We start from the raw sequence: 15,411 nt of genomic DNA, 5'->3' as shown, positions 1-15,411 counted from the left end.
CCTCCAGTCGGGAGGGGGCTCGGGCTATTTCCTTGCCTTTTCTTAAATTATCCATAATACGGAAATGACAAAGGAAAGGAATGAAGAAGAGTTAGAGAAAACTTACTGGTTTGAAGATTGGAATAGCGAGTTGGAGAAAGCAAGCAACGCAGTCAGGGGACTTCAGAGGGAGTTTGCAAGCAAAAAATTGAAAATGAGGATTGAACCTCTATTTATAGTGAGGAGGAGGAAGATGAAGAGACACATCCAACGGCTTAGAATCAAGCAAAGCGACGGTTGAGATCTGGCACATGAAAGGTCGCGATCCAACGACCAACAATGAACAGACACAACGGTCGAGATTAAGGGACTCAAGATCTCAATCAAACGGCCCTTGATCGAATAAATCAACAACTGAGATAACACGACCATTCGCATATCAGAAGCAGCAATAAGTATGAATTAGTACGATGGTTGGGAATTACGAAGGCCTTGGAGAAATAATGTCTCTCATTCAAGACGACGTCTTAAAGTTTCTCCAAGAAGAAAGAAAATTTTCTAAGAAACCTTGGAGTAACATTCCATACGTTCGAGAAGTCAATCGCACGGAATGGGGGGCTCTGTTGTGGGGAACTAAGGTCCCGAGTTCCCCCCCCCGGGAGAGATGCACCTCCCTCGGGCTGGTGCATCTCTTCCCTCATAAAGGGTCCCGAGTGCCTCACTCGGGACAGATGCACCCCTCTTTTGTTATCTGGTTTCTTCCTTGAAGAAGGTCCCGAGGGCCTCATTCGGGAGAGACACCTCCCATGTGGGATGGCTCACCTCATCCCTAAAGAAGGTCCCGAGGGCCTCATTCGGGAGAGACACCTCCCTCTTGGGCAGGTTCATTTATTCGTTGGAGAAGTGCCACACTTGGGAAAATTATACATCTATATCCAACTCTAGCATTTCTCAGAAGACTCTCTTGACTAAGTCAAGAAGAGTTAGTTACGCATAAACACTCAGCATATCTATTCCGAGAATTGGGGAGGTGAGTCGGCATAACGGCGTTATCAGGTGCGACAAAGAAGGAGCCGTTATTCCACTACTCCACTCACTCCTCAACTATTGATCCGGAATTTAAGGAATCGCCGCCTCCAGGTAACTTCTATATAAACCTACCTCCTACATGGAGAAAGGTAATGAGAACTTTCATCTGAGTACTTACTCATTACGTTCTTGAGAACTCTCTCAAGAACCATTATTGTTGCCTAGGCTGACTTGAGCGTCGGAGGCGGTTCCCCGGCCAAAACTAGGCCGGACCGTTCTTGTTTTCTTAGTGTGTGCAGGCATCCCAGTTATTCCAACTTGGTTGGAGAGCTCTTAAGGTGGTCATCTCAATATCCGGCTCTCGAAGAAGTTCTAGACGCAACAAGTACTATCAAGAGTTTTGGCACAACTTACGTGAGAAGCATGGAAAAAGCTCTATAATTAATACTATACTTGTGGATGCTACTTTAGTGTCTGTATTACTTATCTCAAACATCATTTTCATGAGATCAACATTTATTAATTGATTGCAAAAGACAAATTAGCTTATTAGTAACATAAGATGTAGGAGAGAGGAGGTATATATTAAACAACATTAGAAGGTTAGAAAATAAAGTAAGCTTTGATTAGGATGGGAGGACTTGTCCTTGTCAAGCAAATATGCCCCTTGTTCTTGACACCAAAAAAAAATATATTCCCCTTCTTGTGCTGACGTACCATTGAAGGAACTAACTATACCATGGACACATTATGGTTATAAAAAACATTCATCTAAAAGTAATTAACGTAAATTATTTATAAAGTTTCAAACTTAAAAGTGCCAATGTAGGCCATAAGAGGAATGAAAGGAAGTGGCGGACTCACTCAGGCCCCCCCCCCCTTTAAAAAAATATATTAATGCCTATAATATATCCTTGTTTTTCTCTCTTTTTTTTTTTTAATGTTGAATATGTATTGCATGGAAGTTTACTATTTATTGTTGTTTTTTTTATTAAATCAATTATTTTTATTTGTGGTTGATATGATTTATTAAGTTTAGTACATATTAAAATACTTGAATAGTGAATACACGTTTGATACTTTCTATTTTTTTAATTTCTTTTTAATGTTGAATATGTATTGCATGAAAGTTTATTGCTGTTTTTTTCTTAAATTAATTATTTTTATTTGTGGTTGATTTAAATTTATTAAGTTTATTACGTATTAAAATACTTGAATACAAGCTTAATGCTTTCTTTTTTTTTTCTTTCTTTTTTTGTCTTTTTTTTTTTTTAATGTTGAATATGTATTGCTTGAAAGTCTATTGCTGTTTTTTTGTTAAATTATTTATTTTTATGTGTGGTTGTTTTGAATTTAATAAGCTTATTATGTATTAAATAATATTATGCCATTATTGTAAAAAAAGAAAAAAAAAATTACAGTTTTAGGCATAAATTAATTATATACAGTTATTAGTTATAGTAGTTACTTTTGGAAGACAAGGGAATTTTTAGAAAAACTTGAGAGGCTTATAGGAGAGGAAAAATAAAAGAATCCAAAAAGATTTGAATTTTTCTTTTTCTTTTTTTAATAGTAGATCAATGAATTTTTTTTTTTTTATGTTTACTTATTTCATGGTTGATTACAAGTTTAGGAGAATGTTTTTGTTCAACTTTTCAAATTTAACGATTAATCAAATCAAATAGCTATTGGAGATCGAGCTACTTCTAGGGCTTCCTTGGGAGTGAATCGAGTGGTGCAGTCGTCAAAAGTATAAGGATTTTTTTAACCATGGGAAAGAAGTCTACCATTGATTCTTTCTTCAAAAGAAAAGGCGTTGAGAATGCCATGGTTGATGCGTCATTGCCTACCTCTATTCCTGAGACCTCAACTTGTGAAAAACGTCCAAAACAGACTTCAATACCTTAAAGGGAGCAAAATAATGATTTTGAGCATGATCCATGCCACGAAGTTGCTCAAAAACACACACAATAGGATAGCAAACTCTTTAGGCTACTTGTATCGATTTGCCACAGTGTGGAACGCAAAGTTTACGAAGTCACTAAGCTCGATTTGCCATAGAAGAACCGTTGTTCGCTGACTTTCTATGGTCTAACCTTTCTCTCCCCTTACGAAAAGGGGCAAAGCCGCTTTGCACCACTGATAGACTACTACAGATTCCATTCAAAAGGCGCTACTTAGTTTTGCAAGCCTTTGTCATTGTCAGTCAACTAAGTAGGGCCTGAGGCCCCCCCTTTTGAAAAAGAAAAAAAAAAAGAGTCTTCTTCTGTTGTTCTTACAAGCACAATTCTGTTGCATTCAAGGGCGTGAAGCTGCAAACTCCATTTTCTAGAGCAAGGTAGGGCTAGCAAGAAAACTCCGGCAACAAGCGAGAAAACTACAATGCTCTACCGCGCCCCAGCAAGAGAAGAGACGTCTATAGAACTATAGCCCTTTTGACAACAGCCCTGGTCTCCGACCGCCCTATATAAAAGGACTAACGCGCTTCAACCTAAAGAGGCAAAGGCCCTCCCAAAACCATTTGCTAAAAATTGGGGCCAATCTATTCCTCTTTTGAAAGAGGAATGGATGTCTTATTGAGAGTGATTACGGAAGAACCTTTTCATAGAGGAGAGCAATAGGCCGGTTTGAAGAGCAAGCTTGAAAATGGAGAGGTCATTCATTCATAGCAGAAAAAGCGCTCACTCACTCGTATATGAAAACGCAGGCGGGGGCGATCCAACTAGTTTAGTTTATTCTTTTTCTGAAGCAGCAGCCTTCTTTCATGGATAATCAGTAGTATTCCTCTCGCTAGCTATCCTGAGTAAGAGGGGTAGGACTTGATGTGACTACTATTATACCTCCAACCCGGAGAGACTCTACCATCATTATGAGCGGATAAACCTTTCCTTTCCCTTCTATAGAGGGGTAGTTGCCCCTTTCTCCCCGGCTAGTTCACTCACTCCCAATGCCTACCATTTCTATATACTTTTGAAAATAGAGAGGGAGAGCTGGGAGCTCAATATTGGAAGAGCTCCCTTCTTCGGGAAATTGAGTTAGCTTGGCTGGTTCCCTGACCCCGATATGTAACTCTAATATTTTTTTGTTTACCGCATTCATTCATGAAAGCACCTGCCTCTCTCTAGTGGGCCTTGACCTTTAAAATAGAGGAGAGGTACTCGCACCAGGAGAAGCGGAGAAGCACCCAACCCTTGAGGTGTTAATCACTCAATCCCGACCGGTCAATCTCCTTCCATTGCTATCTCGTGCGCGAGGGGTTGCCTAGGCTCCTAATTAAGTCCATCCAGGTCTTCGATCTTTAAATTCAGATTCCGACTCAATCGGCTGCCCTCTCCAATTGGCAAAGGTCTTAGCCGAAGACCATGGAGGGGGAAGGCCCATGAGGGCCTCGGGGGGGGGGGGAACAATAATTACAAATTTTTTAGTACTAATATTCAAAAAGGAAAGTGTACTAATAATACTTCAAAATCTATGTTAAATTCTTAAAAGTACAATAATAAGTGAAAAGCCACAAAGCAAGTGTCTCATAATGGAACTCGACGATCTTTGAGATCATGAAAATCCTCGATAATTGATTTTGTACTGATTTTCTTTGCAATTTCTCTTTCAATATATAACATCATAGAATATATGAGAAAATCATCCATCATCCTGTTCCGCAAATCAGTTTTAATAATCTTCATGACTGAAAATGCTCGTTCTGAAGTTGCAGTAGAAATGTGAAGAGTAAAATAGTTTGATTAACCGATAAATAAGTGGGTAGAAGTCAGATTTTTTTGACCTCACCAACCACTGATAGAAACTGCTAATGGTTGACATGTATGAATAATCTGGACCTTTGACTGCATCAATCTCATAGTGTCGTAGTTGAACTTTCAAGTGATCTGTCTCATGCTCAGTAAAATCTTGGGGATAATAATTAGCCACAAGTTTGCAAATATCATCAATTCTAAATTCTCGCATCCGCTTCTAGGATTCAAAGAAGAACTAAGAGTAAGCAACTCTATAACATGCTCATTGAATCTACTATTTAGCTCATTCAACTGGCTATCAATTGTAGCACAAAAAATATTTGCTCGATAATGTTGTTCAACTGTAAAATCATCTTGTTGCTGGCGAGCTCGACCCTTCCTTCCAACAAACTGAACACTCATGTTAGGGACATCAATATTACGTTTTTCACAAAATGAGGTCACCGTAGTCAAAAGCTCATCGCATCCAACATCTCTCATTTATTGAATAAGCTTTTTTGTAGTGGACACAAGTTGAATATCATTTAAAATGTCTTAAGACTTCTGCTGCAAAGCTTGACAAAGCAAATAAGTGATGTTCATAACTTTTTGCATTAGATGCAGAATCATAAAAAAATCGAAGGAGGCCAATGTATCGTATGCCAATTCTGTTTCAACTCTTTGTGATGAAGTAGTCTCATTAATACTAATGGCGATCAAGACCTCACATGTAGCACCATATATACTTATCAAACTTGAAATAGATCTCAAATGAGAACCCCCAATGAGTATCTCCAGGCCATTGTAAAGTTCCAATTTGATTTAGCCCACTTCCAGTTTCAAGTTCACCAATGGAGATCAAGTATGCAGTTTCAGAAGCATGAGCTACTTTTAACTCATCATTTTGCTTACTGGAGGCACTAGCAAGATTGATAATAGACACCAATTTGGAGAAAAATTTCTCGATTGGGTCAACACTTTAGAAGTCACAATTAATGCCAACTACAAACGATGAGCGAAACAATGGATATAATAGGCATGTGGAAAGTCGGTAACTACTAAGGCTTGTAACCCATTCCACTCACCTAGCGTGTTACTTACTACATCATATCCTTGGCCTTGAATATTGTGAATGTTAAGCCCATAATGAGAAAGAGTAGAAAAGATAGCGTCTTCAAAGTGAAGGCCCTTGTATCCGAAACATGAACAAGATAAAAAAAAAACCTCTTCTACAAATCCCGCTATGTCAACAAACCTTAAAACGAAAGCAATTTACTCTCTTTTAGATTCATCGTGATATTCATCCACTATTAAGCAAAACTTTGCATCACCGATCTCTTTACAAATTTCCTTCTTCACTCTATTTGCTATAATATGTAAAATCTCCTTTTGTGTATCTTAGGTGATATGTACGATGCATTTTGAGGAGCATTATGCATCACAAATTGCTGCAACTTTATCATTGTAGGAAGCTATCAACTTTAAGAATTCAATTAAATTTCCCCTATTGGATGAATATTTGCTGTCATCATGACCTCTAAGAGCACAACCTTGAAACACAAGCAATCAGATCACATTAAGGCTTTCAAATGCAATCGATTGTTTTCAATTACTTGAGATGTATACTTTCCAATCATCAAATCAAATACTTAAGTTTGCACAATCCTTTTGAGCAACTTTGTGGCATGAGTTGATTTGTCTTACCACATGATTTATTAATCCACACTTTTTCCCCCACTTTCTTCTAATTTTTAAATCCATCAATAGTGAATGTCCCTGTCCAGAGTTCGCTCCAAGCTTATTGAAAAGAAAACATTGCAAACAAAATACTGCATCTTTTAAAGGAGAATACTCTAACCAAAAAGGATGAACCTTAAACAACGAAGATTCAAAAATATGCTGATATGGTTTAGCTTTAAGGTAAGGACGCCTAATTTCATCACGTTGATCAACTGGATAATCTCAAATTCGTTTTCTCAACCCTAGATCATGCTCAAAATAATTATTTAGCTCGCTTTCAAGTATTCGAGTCTGTTTAGGACCTTTTTCACGAGTTGAGGTCACTAGAATAGAGGTAGACAATGATGCATCAACCATGTCATTCTCAACGCCTTTTCTTTTGAAGAAAGAATCAATGGTAGACTTCTTTTCCATACTTTTGACGGATGATCCACTCGATTCACTCCCAAGGAAGCCCTAGAAGTAGCTCGTTCTCCTATATCCATTTGATTTGATTGATCGTTAAATTTGAAAAATTGAATAAAAACGTTCTCCAAAACTTGTAATCAACCACGAAAAAAGTAGACATAAAAAAGATTCATTGATCTACTATTAAAAAGTAAAAAGAAAAATTCAAATATTTTCCTCTCCTAAAGGCCTCTCAAGTTTTTCTAAAAATTTGCTTGTTTTCCAAAATTAACTACTATAACTAATAAGTGTATATAATTAATTTATGCCTAAAACTGTAATTGTTTTTTACAATGATGGCATAATATTATTTAATACGTAATAAACTTAATAAATTCAAATCAACCACAAATAAAAATAATTAATAAGCAGTAAACTTTCATGCAATACATATTCAACATTTAAAAAAGAAAAATAGAAAGGATTAATCGTGTATTCAAGTATTCAACATTAAAAATAAAAATAATAATAAAAAAAAGCATTAAAGAAAAGAAATTAAGGGAGAAAAGAAAAAAATTAAACCGAAAAAGAGAGATAAATAAATATATGTGGTTGAGTGGTTATAATCGTGTGGAGAAGGTCCAAGATTCCATAAGAAAAGTTGTAAAACTTTAGTCGTGCGTTAGAGAAGATGAGAGAATGAATAGGAAGAAAGAAGAATAAGTAGAGAGAAATATTAGGGAGAAATTTACTTCCCAATTCGTAGTTAATAGTTTCCTCCTTAAAACTTGGATTCTAAATACAACCCTTAGATAGAAAATTAGAATGCCAAATAAATCCTTCATCTTAACGTTTAAATTTGTTTCCAATATTGTGGGGGGGGGGGGGGGGGGAAATATTGGTATTTTACAAGAAAAAGAGAAAAACAAGGAGATATTATAGGCATTAATATATATTTTTTCTAAATGGGGGGGGGGGGGGCATGGCCCCTTGGCTCCTTAGTGAGTCTGCCACTACGTCCGATTAAATTAACGATTAAGTTACTTATTTTGATTTTTTTTTATTTAAATTTTTTTTTTACCTATGATATGTGAGTTTTTTTTCTAGAATTTCTACTAAAATAGCTACCAAATTTGTTAAGTTCTTAAATTTCAAGCTTAGTCGTCACAAATAAAATGGAAAAGATGTAAACTTGCAAATCGAAAACTTATATTCAATATGTATACATGTCTATTTAGAAGAATTTACTTAAGAAAATAGGTATCTGATTATCATCCAAATTCGACTTAATCCTTCCGAATATAATAAGCTGCAGATATGGTATTAACACTATCCGATTTGAATCCGGTCCGTTTACACCCTTAACTGAAACCAAAAAACCTAGCCCTCATAGAGGTGGTTGGAATGGAACCCCTTCCTAATAAGATTAGGAAGTACTATAATTATGTGCACCTCCATGTGATGAATCTAACTTGTATTATGTAATGTAAGAATACAAATACTTATATAAAGAGAAATACAATGAATTACCGAAAATACCCATATGAAAGAATGCAATGTACAACCAACTTCCTATGTTGACTTAGATTTAACAAAGCACCTTCAAGAAGACCAGTGTTGATATCAACCTAACATCGTCCTTGCTTGAGCCACACACCTTGCCTAAAGATAATATTCTTTGTCTGACATCAACCAAACTAGCATGGTCTACACTGAGTCTCGATCCTCTACCTTACGTTCCCTTCAGCCTCCACTATACAATTAAGAGGGAGAAGCCCACCTCTATGTACTGATAAGGTGGACCATAAATGAATTTTCTTCCAAATATGTAGTAGAAAAATATAAGAGAAGCACAATCCTATACAAATCCCAACTAGCCAGACATCGTCTTGAGATCTTCTTTTTTCATTTTTTCCTAATGTAGTTATCTAGCCCATGTATTTCCCTTCTCCCTTCCCATGACAGGTGGCCAATTTGGGTTGGCCAAGCCTGGCTTAGAGTGGTATAGGTCAGGATTAGATTATTTTGACCCTTATTCGGTGGGTCACAACTAGGCCTAGCTAAAGGTATATAGGGTTTTGAAAAACCCAGCCCAATCCAATCTTGTTATAATTGGACATGGGCCAGAGTGTTCATCCCTTGTAACTCATAAAAACCCAACCCTAGTTCCCAAAGGCCCAAACCCATTAGTGCAATTAAATTACAAAATTACCCTTTCTGACACTTTCACATTCCCCTTCCGTAACCTCGTCATCAAGTCTATGGGACCCCTCAAATTTACTTTTAAATCTCCGTATGGTTTTGGATAGATTTGTATAAAGTGCCTGGCATGGATCACATGAAAACCACAGCCCTTAGAGAAATGTCAGCCATGTTTTTTCTTTTATTTTATTTTCTTTCATTTTTTCTTTCACCGTCTAGGTTGTTTAACTATACGAATACGAATGTGATGGACGTGATGTCAGTTTTGATACCAAATATTAAGTATTTAATTAATATAATAAAAGTTTAAAGTTGATGTCAGTTTCGATACCAAATATTAAGTATTTAATTATTAATATAATAAAAGTTTAAAGTTGATGGCACAAATTGAATTAAGGCCTTCAATCTTTTTTTTTGGAAGACGCTTCAATCTACCTTAAAATTGGATTCCATTAGATACGTAATTAAATTTGCATATTGTTGTGGAGAACATGTATCTCGAGGACCCCCCCTCGGGATGAACGTACACCCCCACTCGGGATAGAGAAGTCTTCTTAAGGGAAGTCCTCTTAGGAGGATTCTGAGAATCCCTCATGGAGAAAACGCATACCCACTTGGGAGTTGATTATTCTGAAGACTCGGGAGGAATAGTGTTCTCCCTTGAGCGGGGAGGCCCCGAAGGCAAACCCCTCGGGCCATGATTATTCTGAAGACTCGGGAGGAATAGTGTTCTCCCTTGAGAGGCACAGAAAACCCCCTCGGGCCATGATTATTCTGAAGACTCGGGAGGAATAGTGTTCTCCCTTGAGAAGCACAGAAAACCCCCTCAAGAGGAAGCATATTCACCCCTTCAGGGAACATGCACAGAATAAGCTCAAGAAGCCCATTTGGACTAAGTCCAAGAGAGACGTTGAAGAAGACGGCCAGGTCAAGAGAGTTAGTTACAGATAACTACTCAGCAAGAGCCGTTCCGAGAATTGGGGAGATGAGTCATCAGATAACGGCTCTATCTGGTTCGACAAAGAAGGAGCCGTTATTCCAAAGAGACTCCACTCACTCTTCAACCGTCGATCCGAAACTCAAGGAAGCGCCGTCTCCAGATAACCTCTATATAAACCCACCTCCTACATGGAGAAAGGTACGAGAACTTTCATCTGAGTAATTATTCATTACGTTCTTGAGAACTCTCTCAAGAACTCTTGTTGTTGCCTAGGCTGACTTGAGCATCGGAGGCGGTTCCCCGGCCAAAACTAGGCCGGACCGTTCTTGCTTTCTTTGTGTGTGTAGGCATCCCAGTTATTCCAACTTGGCTGGAGAGCTCTTAAGGTGGTCATCTCAATATCCGGCCCTCGAAGAAGTTCTAGAAGCAACAAATTGGCGCCGTCTGTGGGAAACGTCACAGAAATTCATGACAAGACGTACCACACCTCAGCTGACAAGTTCTCAAATTCTCACTAGAGCGAGGGAGAGGGAGATAGAAAACGGACGTGTTGAAGAACAAACTCTCCCTTCTCTAGATCGAAAAATTCTTATTCCAGAGGAAGGTCAAGAAGGAGTTCCGGAGAATCCCCCGTTAACTATTCCAACTCCATTTGGAGAAGGCGGTTCGAGTCAACCTCCAATTCCAGCGACAGTGGCCGATTTGCAGAATATGCAAAGAGAAGTCCAACAACAAATGTTGGAACTCCAAGGAGTTGTTCGAGGCTTAGTCCATCAAATCAGGGTACCACTTGGACCCCCTAGAAATTCCCAAGAAGGACGAAGGCGTGAAGCTATCCGACATACTCGGGATAAGCAACGCCCGGTAAACGAAGAAAGGAGGAATCCCAGAATACCGAGGCAACTAGCCGAACGAGTTGGAGAAAGATCTCAAGGAGTGCATATTGAAGAACCACGTCCCCGAGAGGATCAGTCGAGGGGAAGTGTCTTCCACCATTTGGCTGGGCTTAGATAGACTCGGGACTTACCCAGAAGGGAGTGCAGAAATGAAAGAGTTCGGGAACAAGAAGGCGAAAGCACCAGAAGAGGACATTCCAGATCTAATGACCTGAGAGGATCAGTCAGTCACTATGGATCTTCTCATGGACCAACTTCCCAATATTCTGATCTTGGAAGTGTTCGGTTTCCGCAAGAACGTCAAGAAGCACATGGTCTCGGGAGAAGATTAGATGCCATGGAGAGAAGGCTTGATGATTGGGACCTTGATGACGACTATGAGGTGGTTGACAGAGAACCCTTCTCAGAAGAAGTCATGAGAGCACCTCTTCCACCCAACTTCATCATGCCGACGTTCACTCCCTACGAAGGTAAATCAAATCCTCGTGAACATATTAGTTATTTCAAATCTGTCATGGCTGTTATTGGCCGAGAAGATGAGCTATTATGCCGAACTTTCCCGGCATCTCTCAAAGGCCTGGCGATAAAGTGGTTTTCTAGCCTACAGTCGAGATCCATCCGAAACTTCCGAGAGCTCGGAGAGAAATTTATTGCCCGATTCCGAAGTTGCATCGGGAGTAAGAAGACAGCAGATAGCCTTTTTGCCATTAGGCAGAAACCGAATGAGTCCGTTCGGGACTACCTTCTAAGATTCGATAAAGTGGCTATCGAGGTAGAAGAGTTGGATGACACGGTGGCGTACAATGCACTCTGGAGTGGAATAACCCAAAGACGTTTGCTTGAGGTATTGCTCCAAGATAAGCCAAAGACTTATGGAGCACTTCTTAAGAAATGTCAAAAACAAGCAACGGTTGCAGAAGTTATCGAAGCCCAAGAAGAGTCTACGAGAGGCGTAAAGGAAAAGAAGAATTATGGAGAAAGAGATCAGAATTCAAATGCTCGGGCAAGAGATGACAAAAAGGAGGTTGGAAAGAAAGACTCGCCAATGGAGACTTTACACCTCTTAATACTAAGAGGTCAGAATTCTATTACAGATCATAGATAAAGAAAACTTGAAGTGGCCGGGCAAGATAAGAGCCCGACCCGAAGATAGGAATATGACAAAGTATTGCCGCTTTCACAAAGACTACGGCCACCATACGGATGAGTGCAGAAATCTAAAGATCGAGATCGAGAAACTCATCCAAGAAGGGCATCTTGAAAAGTATCTTCAGAAGAAGCGACAAGATTGAGAGAAGTCCCCACCTAGATCAACAAAAAGACTCAGATCCAAAAGTCCCGAGAGGGCAGACAAGAATCCCGAGAAGAGACCCGACACTCGGGAATTTTCCCCCATTTACATTGTTTTGGGAAATCTGACGGAAGAATCCATTAAGAAGGTGAAGCAAAAGGCACGGTTCGTTTGAATGATGCAGTTGCCAAGAAAACGAAGAAATCACTTATGCCCAGATCCAATAACCTTCACCGACGAAGATCTCAAGGGCGTCACTTCTCCTCACGACGATGCTATAGTTATCAAAGTGAAATTGGCAAATCGGGTTTACCGCGTTCTTGTAGACACGGGATCTTCCGCCGACTTACTATCTTATGAAGCATTTAAGAAATTGAAGTTTGAGGACGAGATGATGACTCCATGCGGGACTCACTTATATGGGTTCGCCGGGTCGTCCGCCATATCCGAAGGGACCATCCAATTGGATCTAAGGATCGGGACCTCTCCTCGGGATGCAGTCATCCAAGCAACATTCATGGTGGTTCGGGACCTTTCAGCTTACAACGTCTTACTCGGGAGGCCAACTCTTAACGCCTTAGGGGCGGTGGTTTCTCCAACACATATGAAGTTGAAGTTTCCAACCACAGCAGGAGTCGGGGAGTGCTCTTCTGATTAGCGACTCTCCAGACAATGTTATGTGAATTATCTCAAGAAAGTCAGAAGAATCGAGAGATCGGAAAATACAATGAGTATTGAAATTCGAGATGACCGGGATGAAGAAGCTATGCAGAGAGCCGAACCTGTTGAAAAACTCGAGTGAATTCAACTTCATCCGGATCTTCCCGAGAGAGGGACTATGATCGGTTCAGAACAACCTACAGAATTCAAGGAAGAATTGACCGAGTTTCTCCAGAACAACCTAGATGTATTCGCATGGTTGACCAAAGACATGCCCGGAATAGATCGAAGAGTTGCAGAACACAGCTTACGGATCAGGGACGATGCAATTCCAATGATCCAAAAAAGAAGGAAATTTTCGCTCGAGAAACATGCTGCCATCAAAACCGAAGTGGAGAAGCTAGAGCAATCGGGTTTTATAAAACCCGTAGAATGCCCAACTTGGTTGGCGAATGTAGTCATGGTGAAGAAAGCCAACGGCAAATGAAGAATGTGTATAGATTACACAGACTTGAATAAAGCATGCCCAAAGGATTGCTATCCACTTCCCCAAATCGACCTTTTGATCGACGCCACAGCAGGACATGAAGTATTGAGCTTCATGGACGCTTACTCGGGATACAATCAGATTATGATGAATCCCAAGGACGAGAGGGATACGACCTTCATGACTGATCGAGAAAGTTACTTCTATAAAGTAATGCCCTTCGGGTTGAAGAACGCTGGGGCCACTTATCAGAGAATGGTAAACAAAGTCTTCAAAGACCAAATAGGAAGAAATATGGAAGTATATGTGGATGATATGCTCATAAAGAGTATTGTCCGAAGAAGTCATCTGGAAGATCTTGAAGAAGTCTTTGATACTTTAAGAAAATATCAAATGAGGCTAAATCCGGAGAAGTGCGCGTTTGGAGTTTCTTCCGGAAAATTCCTTGGATTTATGGTATCCCAACGAGGAATTGAGGCCAACCCAGAAAAAATCAAAGCCTTGCTCGAGATGGAATCGCCAAAGAAGGTTAGGGATATTCAATGCTTAACCGGAAGAGTAGCAGCCTTAAACATATTCATTTCTAGATCGGGTGAGAAATGTTTGCCTTTCTTCAAGGCTCTTAAAGACCACGGGAAGGCAAAGGATACACTCTGGACGGATGAATGTCAGAAAGCGTTTGAGAAGTTAAAGGAGAAGCTCGGGACTCCACCTCTCTTAGCCCGACCTTCAACGGGAGAACAATTTCTCCAGCGGCAGTAAGCACGGTGTTAGTAAAAGAAGAAGGTACTTCGCAAAACCCTATTTATTTCATAAGTCATGTTCTAGTAGATGCCGAGACGCGATATCCGGATGTGGACAAACAAGCTTTAGCCCTTGTAGTCGCATCTCGAAAGTTCAGACCATACTTCCAAGCTCATCCAATTGTAGTCTTGACCAACTTCCCGTTGAAGAAAATACTACGAAACCCGGACATAGCCGAAGAATGGTAACATGAGCCATTGAGTTAAGCGAATATCAAATCGAGTATAGAACTCGTCCAACTATAAAGGGACAAGTTTTGGCTGACTTTGTTCTTGAGAATAGCATGCCCAGTTCGGGAGTAGAAGATCCACTCGGTCAGGAGTTATGGACTTTATATGTCGACGGCTCGAGCAACTCTTCGGGGAGTGGAGCAGGGTTAATGCTAATCAGCCCGGATGGATTCACTATTCATTATGCTTTAAGATTCAACTTCAAAGCCTCTAATAATGAGGTCAAGTATGAAGCCCTTCTAGTAGGACTAAGACTTGCCCGAGCCCTAAGAGTCCGAGAATTGGAAGTCCGAAGTGATTCTCAGTTGATCGTGAATCAAGTTCGCAGCGTGTACGAGGCAAAGGAAACAAGAATGGCAAATTACTTAGCCAAAATTGACGATTGTCGCCATTATTTCGATCATCTTGAAATAAAGAAAATTCCGAGAAAGGAAAATGAATTAGCGGAACGAGTTATCCAAGTTGGCTTTATCCAAGTACTCAACCTTAGGCTCAGCCATTTATATTGAACAGTTGGAAATTCCTAGCATTCGGGAAGTCGAGGCGATGGATATTGAAGAAGAGCCTAGTTGGATGAACCCAATAATATCATATTTGAAGAATGATATCCTTCCAGAAGACGTCAAGGAGGCTAAGGCAGTTAAAAATCAAGCAGCGAAGTTCACCATTATTGAAGAACAACTTTATAAAAGATCGGTCACACAGCCTCTTCTAAAGTGTGTTGGCCCTTCTCAAGCTCAATATGCCTTAGCCGAAGTACACGAAGGAATATGCGGAGCGCATATGGGAGGTCATGCTTTAGCCCACAAATAATACGCCAAGGCCTTTATTGGCCGACTATTCAGAAAGATGCCGTGGACTATGTCGAGAAAATGGAAGCAATGTCAACTTCATGCATCTGTTACAGACTACGGCTGTCCCTCTTACATCTCTCTCCGATCCAATTCCCTTCACCATGTGGGGAATGGATGTAGTGGGGAAGCTCCCTAAGGCCGCCAACAATAGAGAATATTTGATCGTGGCAATTGACTATTT

This window comes from Hakea prostrata, chromosome 3 (genome assembly GCF_041222555.1).
Source record: "Hakea prostrata isolate BN-2017 chromosome 3, UWA_Hpros_2, whole genome shotgun sequence".
Taxonomy (NCBI): domain Eukaryota; kingdom Viridiplantae; phylum Streptophyta; class Magnoliopsida; order Proteales; family Proteaceae; genus Hakea; species Hakea prostrata.
This window is presented reverse-complemented; position numbering follows the sequence as displayed.